This window comes from Carcharodon carcharias, chromosome 1 (genome assembly GCF_017639515.1).
Source record: "Carcharodon carcharias isolate sCarCar2 chromosome 1, sCarCar2.pri, whole genome shotgun sequence".
NCBI lineage: Eukaryota > Metazoa > Chordata > Chondrichthyes > Lamniformes > Lamnidae > Carcharodon > Carcharodon carcharias.
In genome coordinates this window covers 39,726,504-39,738,709 of record NC_054467.1, presented here as the reverse complement: position 1 = coordinate 39,738,709, position 12,206 = coordinate 39,726,504, and the positions used below count along the sequence as shown (strand labels likewise).

At 39.9% G+C, this 12,206-nt stretch overlaps 1 protein-coding gene across 2 annotated transcripts in view; it reads right to left on the bottom strand.

The window, feature by feature from the left end:
* LOC121283848 (NEDD4 family-interacting protein 1-like) overlaps positions 1–12,206 on the bottom strand; it is a 185,067-nt gene that overhangs the window by 18,632 nt on the left and 154,229 nt on the right. The window contains exon 7 of one of the 2 annotated variants that reach the window (XM_041198664.1): positions 10,681–10,848. The gene's annotated coding sequence lies outside the window, so the exon portion shown is untranslated. Of the gene's footprint in view, positions 1–8,360; positions 10,849–12,206 lie in introns of those variants that run through there. The other variant, XM_041198656.1, reaches the window with a different exon arrangement.

The window sequence follows — 12,206 nt, the reverse complement described above, 5'->3', positions numbered from 1 at the left end:
GAACATGAGTTAAATCAGATTACACTTGATGTCAGACTATATTCTACTCATGAGAGAAAGTGTCTAACATACTTAAGTGATTATGTTACAAAATGAACTATTTTCAGTTGGTGAACAAATCTTTTGTCTTATTATAATGACTGAGTATACTGTTAAATCAATACAAAAGTTGGACTATGTAATCATGTTACTAGTGAAGTTGAATTTTCAAGTTACGTTTAAGCATATTGTTTACACATTTGGGGCAACTCTTACCTATGTCGGGCAGGCGGGGGCAGGCGCAGAACCAATCGCATCCGCGATCAGCAGCACATCGCCATTTTACGTGGGAGGGCCAATTAAGGCATGCCCAGCTTAACACATGGCCAGTATTGCGTGGGTGAAAGGAGGAGGGAGAGCTGGGGCCTGCCCTCTTTCACAATAGAGCACAGCAATCGCCCAGAGACACAGAGCTGCCTCAAGGAGATTAAGTTCATAGTAAAACTTTTGAATAAATGAGCAGAAAAATTATTTAAACATGTCCCCTCATGTGACAATGTCATATGAGCTGGGACATGTTTATACCTTTAGCAAAATTTGTTTAATTATTTTATTAGACCTTCAGGAAACCTCATCCCGCCCGTGGATGAGGTTTGCTGAAAAAGGTGAAGGCCGCTTGAGCTCTTCGCCTGCCTGCCAATCTTGAGGTTGGACAGGCAGTGTTGCTAACAACCTTAATTGTTTTTTTAATGGCCTTAATAAGCTGTTGACAGTTCAGCAGGTGTGCAGCCACCTCCGGCATGCGCCCACCAAACGAAATATCTAAATGACATGTGATGACATCATCGTGCGTCATTTTGTGTGTCGGTGTGTCAGGCCCGCCCTGCACGCCGACGGCAACATTCTGGCCTTGGAATGATCCCACTGAAACATGCTGTGCCTCTCATTTACTAAGAAGGGGAGTGATGTAGTGTATTGAGAATTGCATTATGCACTTTATCCACTTCAGGCTACCATACACATGTTCCAGTAGAGGGAGTCTGGATGGAGAATAAAAATCCCATTGTTTTAACAGCATATGCAGTTCTGCTCCTGATTGCTTCTTGCTGCTGTTTCTTACTGTCCCTTTCCAAGAACTTCACACATAGTAAGATTCCACAACATGAATGGATAGAGCCATTCTATAGCATTCACATGAACCGCAGGAACAGGCAAAGGGGTCTTCAGCAGATCGGAGTTTCTAATATATGTGCACAAGCACTATAGCGAGATTTGAACTCATAACCTAACTGAAAAGCAATATTCTACTCAAAACAAGATTGCTACCAATATCAACATCCATACTAGATTTGATATTGTAATGAAAAAGTTGCTAAAATAATATAAATGTGCAGGACCTCACAGGTGCAGTAGCATAATGGTTATGTAACTGGACGAGTAATCCGGAGGCCTAGAATAATGACATAGAGATTTGAGCTCAAACCTCACCATGACAGCCAGGGAATTTAAATTCAGTAAATTAAATACATCTGGAATCAAAAGAAAATAGTCCCAGTAATAGTGACCATGAAACTACCAGATTGTCATAAAATCCCATCTGTTTTATTAATGTCCTTTAGGGAAGGAAATCTCTCATTTTTAACCAGTCTGGCCTATATGATTCCAGATCACAATGATGTGGATGACTCTTAACTGCCCTCTGAAATGGGTCAGTGAGCTATTTGGTTATATTCAAGAAGGCAGCTCATCAACACCTTCTCAAGGGCAAATAGGGATGGGCAATAATGCTGACCTGGTTAATGACTCATCCTATATTTTTTTAAAAAGTTAACTCCTGAGCTAGAAGAAATGTCTGGGGATGATTAGGTGGTGTGTACAGCTAGAAAATATAATGGAAGAAAAGTAGAATCCTTTGAAGGTCATTTTGTTTTTGCCTTTATATAAGACCTTCAGTATCAGCAACTTAGATACACCTGACATGGTTGTTGGATCTGACAAATTCAAGGAAATGAATCCAGTGATGTTGGGAACAATATCACAGACTCTTCCACTGAACAGCAATGTGGGAGTTGAAACACCAGCCCCAAAGCACCTCAAGCTCCACATTAATCCTGTCATAATTTTGGCAGTGTTGGAAACTACTGGAAAATAGTAAGAGCTGGGTTTCACAGGGCCTTTGCCTTTTCTGGTTTTTTTTCCAACCTGTCTTCCCTTACAAGTAAATGTAAGGAGTAACAACTTTCCCATTTTATTGATTCATTCAGGACCCAGTATAGTATCAGAAGGCAGAATGCTCATTGTGATAGAATGTATCCACCTTCAAACGGACAAAAGTAGGCTCTGTTTGAATGGTCCAAGCCAAGTAAATGCCTTCGATTCCCACCCCCCCACCCCCCCCACCTCCCCCTAACCACCACCACCCCAAGAGATTGAAAGAAATCTTTTAAAACTAAACAGAGGGGCATGGTGTGGATCTGGGCAACATCCTTCTCAACCAACATAAGGCAGAAGCTGGATTTTCTGAATGTATGGGGTTGGCGAGCAACAGAAATGTGCCCACAGTGGCATTTGCACTTGTAATGGTGCTATCCCTTACATGTTCTTTGTAAGTTAGGAGCTTTCCAGCCATCCTTGTAAACTCTGGCAATGTCCAGGTGTTAGTATGAGATGTACGGCCTATAGATTTCCAGGGCCATTATTTACACAGAATGAGTCAGGCTTGTTTTCACATACAGTTACATCTGGACTTGCAGCTTGGGAGACATAAGGGCCAGATGACTAAAGTAAGAGAGGCCACAAAAATATATCATGGTTGACTTAGATATTTAGGCCTTTAATTTTTGTGAAGTTTTTCTGTTCTTTTACTGTAACTTCAGCAGAAACCTTACAGAAACTGAATAAATGACCATTTTTAAATTGTTATGCCACTTCTGCAGCAGTTACATCAATCCCCCATCAGAGAATCAACACTGAAATTCCAAGCTTTGCTTTCTCTGTTATACTGAAATAACATTCATTATGGTTTTACAGGCGTCATGAAATTTTAAAAAATACTGATCTTTTGTTCAGAGATCGAGCCCATAACCCTGACCTGAACCCAGAACAGTGCATTACTTTTGCCCCTCCCTTAGCTCCTATGCTTAGTTTCACCTGGCCTTTCAGCCATTACTTTTTTACCAGGCTAACCAAGGAAATCCCTGGCCTGGCTGCTCTTTCCCTCCGATTGCTTATCCTCTGACTTCGAGGGCCATCTTTGCGATAGACGCAGGTTCCACCTTAAGCAAGGCCCTACAGAAATTGGATGCGGAGTTCAAATCTGGGAGACACAGACTCTGGCCTAATTTTTAGCCTTTCTGCTGCATTCCCACAGGAATAGTGGCAGCAGTGCACTGAAAAAGGTTTGGATTGCAGAACCAGTATTTCAAATATGTAGATTCTGGAAAGTGTCCTGCAGCCTGGAAAGTAGCAAATGTAACCCCACTATTTAAGAAGGGAGGGAGAGGGAGAATGGAAAACTACAGACCTGTTAGTTTGATGTCAGTAATAGTAAAAATGTTAGAATCTACTATAAAGGATGTGATGACTGGACAATTCAGAAATAATTGTAAAATTGGGCAGAATCGACATGGCTTTATATCAGGGAAATCATGTTTGACAAACCTATTGAAGTCTTTTGAAGATGTTATTTGATGCATAGATAAAGGAAAACCAGTGGATGTAGTGTATTTGGAGTTTCAGAAGGCTTTTGATAAGATCCTATGCAGGATTGAGAATTGGTTAACTGATAGAAAGCAGAGAGTAGGAATAAACAGGACATTCTCAGGGTGGCAGGCTGTTACTAGTGGGGTACTGCAAGGACCAGTGCTCGGGACACTGCTGTTCATAATCTATAAAGATGATTTGGATGTTGGGACCAATTGTAATATTTGCAAATTTGCTGATGACTCAAACTAGGTGGGAATGTAATAAAAAGAGAAAATGCTAGAAAAGTTCAGCACATCTGCCAGCATCTGTGGAGAGAGAAACAGAGTTAACGTTTTGAGTCATATGTTTTCAGACCTGCTGAGTTTTTTCAGCATTTTCTGTTTTTCTTTCCGCTTTTCAGCATCTGCAGTATTTTGTTTTTATTTTCAGTGGGAATGTAAGTTGTGAGGAGGATGCAAGAAGGCTTCAAGGGGACGTGGACAGGCTAAGTGACTGGGCAAGAACATGGCAGATGGAATACAATGTGAATAATTGTGAAATTATCCACTTTAGTAGAAAAAACAAAAAGACAGAATATTTTTTAAATGGTGATAGGTTGGGAAGTGTTGGTGTCCAAAGGGGCCTAGGTGTCCTTGTTCATGAGTCACTAAAACCTAGCTTACAGAAGCAACAATCAGTAAGGAAGGCAAATGGTATGTTGGCTTTCATTGCAAGGGGGTTTAAGTATAGAAGTGAAGATGTCTTGTTGCAATTGTATAGAGCCTTGGTGAGACTGCACCTCGGAATATTGTATACAGTTTTGGTCTCCTTATCTAAGGGAGGATATACTTGCCATAGAGAGTGTGCAAAGGAGGATCACCAGACTAATCCCTGGGATGATGGGATTGTCTTATGAGGAGAGATTGAGGAAACTGGGCCTGTATTCTCTAGAGTTTTGAAGAATAAGAGTTGATCTCATTGAAACTTACAAAATTCTTACAGGATATGACAGGGCAGATGTAGATAGGATGTTTCCCCTGGCTGGTGAGTCTAGAACTGGGAGACATAATCTCAGATTAAGGGGTAGGCCATTTAAGACTGAGATGAGGAAGAATTTCTTCACTTAGAAGGTGGTGAATCTTTGGAATTCTCTACACCAGAGGGCTGTGGAAGCTCAATTATTGAACATGTTCAAGACAGAAATCGATGGATTTCTGGAGACTAATGACATCAAGGGATATGGAGATAGCACGGGAAAGTGGCATTGAGGTGGGTGATCAGCCTTGACCTAATTGAATGGTGGAGCAGGCTCAAGTGGCTGAATGGCCTACTCCTGTTTCTATGTCCCTTTCCTATGTTTGGAGAAATTTGCAACAGCTGATCCATTTATGGCTGTATAATAGATCTTGCACCATGTTACTCATGGAAATTTATATGATATAAGTTGGCTATAACAACTGTAATGTTGCATATATTCTTCTGTTGCTAAGATGATGTGTTTAAGCAAGTCTATCCCTTTGAGGACAGAGGCACTGAATTACAGCCATTCATAACACTATTGCAGTTAATCCAATGGTCTTACATTGAATTTACTGCAGGACATTGGGACAATCTCTGTGAAAACTCAAAAACAGCATTCTAGGATTAATGGAAGTTAAGCTATTTTTGGTGAGGGAAACCTGTGGAGTGACAGGTGCTTGTAAACTTCTGGTTCCAAGTCAGAAGTGAATGGAAGCCATTCTTTTTTCTTATTTGTGTATTTTGAGATTTTAAGGGGTGGCTTCTGAAGTGTGATGGCCATAACTTTCACATTTTTAATTTAAGAACTCACCCAATCACTTTGTTCCTCTTAATTTGTGCAGCAAACTTTGTAAAGTCAGTACAGTTTTCTATGGTTAGGGTCAGTTCATATCACAAGATTGATACAATACTGTCTTGCTACCATAATCTCAGAAATTTAACAGAAAATTAGATTCTGAAAGAACAAATCAGACCAAAAATAAACCTCACTGACAACTTGTTAAAAAAATGAAGTATTGCATTTGTCTAGCAATGTACAAGTGCATGTTTGTGACTACAGAGGTATATTATACAGGGCAGCCTAGCAGGAAAGCCTTTTTAAGAACCTGGTGAGTTGATTTTCTGTGCAGTTTAAGTTTTGAGTGATTTGCTATTTGAAGTTTTCCTGCTGTTTATGCCCTGCATCCCTTTGCCAGTTATTTGCATTTCAGCAACTGGTTTCCACTTTGATTCAATAAAGAAATTCAGCACTTAGGTATAGTTGGAAACAATTATGAAGACATCAGTGTTTTGCAACCTCCTTCCATATGTGTTTGCAAAACCTTTGGCTCCAGGCAGAAAAGTGTTTGATTCTTGCTGCATTCTTGATAGTTAAAATCAAGATTTGATGAGAAGTATTTATTTAGTTGAAGTTACAGAGATTACTTTTTAACTGTAATGTCATTTTAACCATCAAATAAATATTCTGCTTGACTGCAACAATCCTCCTACAATCAAAAATAAATGATGTTGCACAAGCACATTCTTCTTGGTTGTGTAGTAGAAGGATCTGTTACCTAAAGAGCTAACATGGGAGTGAGGACAGTACCGCCCAAATGGTGATGTAAGAAGGCACATGACCTAGAGCTAAGCCCCAGCCCAGAGATAGGTAGCAACATGTATGTGGTCCTCTCCATACCTTTACCCTCTACTGTAAATATGTGCATAGCCCAGTACTATTAATAAAAGCTTCTTTGTAACTTCACCAAGGCTGCTTCATCATGTCCAAGTAGAACACATTATGGGCAGCAACAACAGAACAGATCAGTTTATACTTTGCAATCAACTTTTGAGCTCCTTGGTATCTCTAGAGTAAGATGGTCCAATAATCAGCCTCGACTGGTGCTCAAATGTGACGACCCACCATGATTCAAGTTTCCCAGTCCTGACCTGAGCAAGACACAGTAGCTGGTTCACCATGTTGAAATGCAAAAGGAGCACAAAAAAGATCATTTGGGAGACCTCTTCTGTCCTTTAAAATATGCGTTCTGTCAACTGAGAATTGAGCAGCATTCATAACCAGGGAAAAGCCTTATCAATCAGGGTACACCAAGACAGCAGAGGAAAGTAAAATCTGAATGGCATAAAAACATGCACCACCAAGTTTGATACACCACACAGAGGCCCTCGATTCAAACTCCAGATTGTGGTGAATTAGCTGCTGTCATCTGCACAGTGATAGGAATAATACGGGTATCTTAAGTACCCCTGGGCAAATGAAGGGGGGAGAAATCAACCTTATCCTGCTACAGGTAATTCAGTGAGCCATATTAGACAGTGTGCATGTGTGAACAATGAGTGCAAAAGGATTAGGTTGACCAAGACAAGAAAGTATTTGATTTACATAGCAACTCTTAAATCCTCTCTTACAAGAGAGATTGGGGAAACTGGGCCTGTATACCTAGTATTTCGAAGAATGAGAGGTGATCTCATTGAAACCTATAAAATACTTAAAGGGATAGACAAGGTAGATGCAGTTGAAATATTTCCCCTGGTTGGGGAGTCTAGAACCAGGGCACACAATTTCAAAATAAAGGGGAAGTCACTTAGGACCGAGACGAGGAGAATTTTTTTTACTCAGGGTTGTGAATCTTTGGAATTCTCGTCCACAGAGGGCTGTGGAAGCTCAGTCATTGAGTATGTTTAAAGCAGAGATTGACAGATCTCTAAATACCAATAACTTAAAGGAATCTGGGGATAGTGTGGGAAAAAGGCATTGAAGTGGATGATCAGCCATGATCATATTGAATGGTGGAGCAGGCTCGAGGGGCTGAGTGGCCTACTCCTGCTCCTATGTTCCTATACTAAGGAATTTTCCTGGACTTTTCATAGCCAATGAATTACTTTTAAACTGTAGTCACTGTTGTAATGTAGACAAATGCAGCAGTCAATTTGCAGACGGCAAAGTCACACAAATAGCAATGTGATAAATAAAAAGATAATCTGTTTTAGTGGCGCTGCTTGAGGAATAAATGTTTGCTCAGCCATCACTGGAATTGCACTGCTCTTCAAATAGCCATGGAATCTTCCACGCCCACCTGAGCAGGAAGATAAGGTCTTAGTTTAACATCTCATCTGAAGGACTGCACTTCTGATACACCAGCACTACCAGCCTGGATTACACTTTCAAAACTCAGGAGTGGGACTTGAATACACAACTTCATCACTCAAAGATAAAAGTTCTACCACTGCGTCAAGACTAATACAATCAATGGGTCAATAGTCTGCTGACATTCAGACCTTGATTTTAGTCCCCCTCATCCAACAGAAGTGTGAAGCGGCTAACAGTAGGCCGTGTGCACTTATCTGTCACTCTGTCCCCACCTGGTGTCATTTTACCTTCATCAACTTTCAAGTCAGTCAGGGCTACCGCTACAGGCAGATGGAGACCTACTTTAAATTCAAAAGTCAAGGTTTCTAGTTTTGTACACTGGACCAATTTGGTGAGATACTGGAGAAATTTTGCTGATCATAGAACTATTGCCAGCATGAAGAGGGAAAACTCAAAGGAGAAAACTGAAAAATTATGGGTGAAAAAAAAAAATCCAATTAGAAGTTGCATTCTCGGAATCCCTAAAACTGCAGAATCATTAAATTACCTCACTTATTTAATACCAAAAATAGTCGGCTCGCAGAAATCAAACATATGAATATTTATTATTTCTTATCCAGGACAGTCATCGTAAAACTTCAATTGCATGACTAATAGAAAGGTATATTTATGTAAAGCTCATGTCAATCTTCTGGAAATTAAGATTTTATTGAGTTGTATTAAGTATAATGACAATGAAGATGTAAGTACAAATATATCAAGTTCCACCCAATCAACCATTAGAAACCCAAATCAAATTACATATATACAGCTTTCCATTAAATCATTAGCTACATAAAATACATATTTTGTTGAGTCTGGAGCACATTTTGACTAACACCAGCGCCAAATGGAGAAAAATGCAGGTCATACAGGTCAGCTAGTTTCTTCTAATGTCACCATTAGGTAAAGCTGGAGAGAGATCATTGTAACAATGATTACTGCCAGCTTTGATATGATCGCCTGGAAATTCCACAGACCTTTTCAGCCAGAGATCAGTGGAACAACCAGAGATATTGTGTCAACAAGAAAATTACTTTTTCTCTGAGGTTCTCACTGATCTGCCACCAAGTTACAACAGGGGATCAGGAGACCTCCATGACATTTTAGGTCCTATTTTTCCATCATAAATGTCACAACAGTTTGAAGAATGTGCAAAGGGATGCTTTTCCCTCGGCACCATACATCTATACAGGTTGGAATTAAATACTTCTAGGACAGAATAAACCTTCCTGTATATAGCATGTTTGCAATACTGCTTTGATTTTTTTTTCAAGTAATCATTAAAATTACACAATGAAGCAGCACATTAGTAATAAAGGCATTTTAGAAAGACTTGCAGCTAATAGAGGCTATGTCTGTTTAAAATTGAGGGTAGTGTGTCTTTAAATCTGAGCAATAAGGATGTGTTTTACATTAAGAAATGCACATGGTTTCTTAATCCACATTGTAAATCATGAATCTGTCATCTGGTGAACATGTGATTATAGTGTGCGCTCTCAGACTCACACACTCTTCAGTTGGCTGGTTAATATGGGAGAAAGGATTGTAATGCGCCCTCACAATGCCGAAGGCTTTGAAATTACGCCATGGGATAATAAGCTGCAAACACTTATTGTACTCATCTGAAATTCAACTCCCTGTTGTTTTAGCAGAAGCACTAACTCTTTACTTCAAATGGGTTGAAATTACAGAGTGACCAATTTCAGAGGGAACTGATGAACATGTTAAGATATACATGTTAGGCATTTATACCTATTAACATGCAGTGTAATTTCAAGACATATATGTCCTTTTCACCTTAATCCAAGTCACTTCATCTTGTTGCACCAGTTCAGGTAATTCAAATTCAACTTGATAGTAGTGGGATTCAAAACATTTCACCAGGGTATTACTGATCAGAAGCTAATATAGACTAGGTAGCAGTTATGCTAAATATAATGGATTTTCTGTTTAGGGATAACAATTGTTCTTGGAAGCAAGTATTATTTTTTAAATTTTCATCCTTCTATCTGGAAGTCATTAAATCCTTGCTGAGATATGGTTCCATGTGCCCTCTTGTTCAGCACCAGAACTGTTTCAATTCATGTATAAGGCTTGACAGTGCTATTGGAATGCTATTAGACTATGTTGAGCATCACAGCTGGTGTTGACCTAACCTCGGCCAGATGTGCATTGTCAGTGAGGGGTGCCAGATATTGAGCAGGAGTGTGTCAATGACCAATTTCCCCCTTCCTAAACAAGGAATGCTGAGGTCAGTTGTAGAACCGTTCTTTTGTAATCCCAGCTGAGTTCAGCTATGCCAGTGTGCACTGGAATCACCCCTGGGACATACCTGGTTTATATAGCCCTGCTACTCACTATGTAAACCCACTGACACTCCAGGACAAACATTTACAGATGATCAAATCAGTGACAGTGTGCGACTGATTTCCTTCCACAATTGTGAAAACGTGGTAGTTGCCAACGGTTTCATCAAATATTTTAAATTTCACTATTAAATGGTATCTTTACTGAGAAAATTCTGAAGGCAGGTTGCAATTCATAATTTTTTTTTACTATATTTTTTATCATGCAGCTGAAAACATCTGGGCAATAAATGGCACTTTCCAAGAGTCCAGCCTATTCTCAACTAGCAGCTTGCAAATTCCAATTGTCTCATATCTCAAAATAAAAGCAACACTGCCCTCTTTTGATGAAAGAACATTCAATTCAACATTGAATTACATCTCCCACAGCTTATTAAGCAATGAATATGATTTCAGTTTACCCAAACTAGAAAGGGAGTCCTTGAGGAAATAAACTGCTTAATTACACGCTTTTTGTAACATTATTTGAAAGCAGCACAACTAGAAAGCATACTGTACCTAACAGATCTTTTTTCATGTGGCATGGAAAGCAAAGCCACCCAAAGAAAAGCATTTTGATTACTTTTTAATTCATCCTATAAGATGTGCGATTCTTGTTGTCGTTGTTTGACAAAGTCACCACACAATGAAGCAGGGTATTACGGGAGGGAGTAGGCTGGCAAATATCTGCAATAAAAAGAAAACCAGAATCAATTTCCTGCACCACTTTAATGCCCATGTGCTTTTGAGCAGTCTCTTGAGTTTTTGATCGCCATAGGACAGACAAGACCCCAAAGCCATCGTTAACACACAAAAATCACCTCTTTCTCTTTAACCCTTAGTGTAACAATGTGCACATTCTAGAACACCACAATATAGAGTACTGGTGAATTGCATTGAGGATGAGGATAACAGTTAGATTTTGTTCAGTGAAAATGTTACAACAGTAAAGTTACAACAAGCACACACACCTTCTGTCACTTAAATTATTCTGTCTCAGAACTGTTCAAGTAATTAATTGACAGTAATTGATGAGTTTTATGTTGTAAATTTTAAAAAATGGGGAACCAAATTGTAATATCTTATGCTCTGCCTTTTGTTATTCAAATCTGATCCATAGAGGACAAGAGAAATAGTCAGTCTTTACTTTGGAAAGGAACTCCAGAACTTGGAGGCTAGGTTGCTAAAGATATGGCTGCCAATGATAGGGGGAAGGGAGGGAAGGAGGCGTTAGACTTCAGAGATGGAAGAATGCGTCGTTCTCAGAGAATTGTAGAGCTGGAGGATGTTACAGAGATAGGATGGGTGGTGCCACTGAGTGATTTGGACACAAGGTAGAAAACTTTTAATTTGACATGTTGGTGGACCAGGAGTCCATGTCGGTGACCATAGGGGTGATGGGTGAACAAGACTCAGTGTGAGTTCAGCTTCTGGCAGCAAGTCTTGTATGACCTCAAGTTTATGGAGGGTGGAAGATAGGAGGCCAGCAAGGAATATGTGCAATAGTTGAGCCTAGCAGCAACAAAAGCATTGATGAGGGTTTCAGTAGAAGATGCAGAGATGAGGCAGAGGCAGAGATGAGCAATATTACAGATGTGTAAGTAGGCAGTCACTGTGATGGAAAAGATATGGCATCAGAAGGTCAGCCCTGGATCAAATAGGTCGAAAACAATCTGGTCCAACCTGAACAGGTGGTCAGGGAAGGGGATGAAATTGGTGACAAGGAACAGAGTGTGTGGCGGGGCTGAAGACAATAGTTTTGGTCTTCCCATTGTCTGATTGGGAAAGGTTGAGCATTGGAGCTTAGAAGAATGAGCAGTGGTCTTATTGAAGCATATGAGATTCTGAGGGGGCTTGACATGGTATATGCTGAGTGGACGTTCCTCCTCATGGGGGAATCTAGAACATGGGGCAAAGTTTCAGAATAAGGGGTCACCCATTTAAGATGGAGATGATGAGGAATTTCTTCTTTCAGAAGGTCATGAACCTTTGGAATTCTCTATCCCAAGCAGCTGTGGAGCTTGGGTTATTGATTATATTCAAGG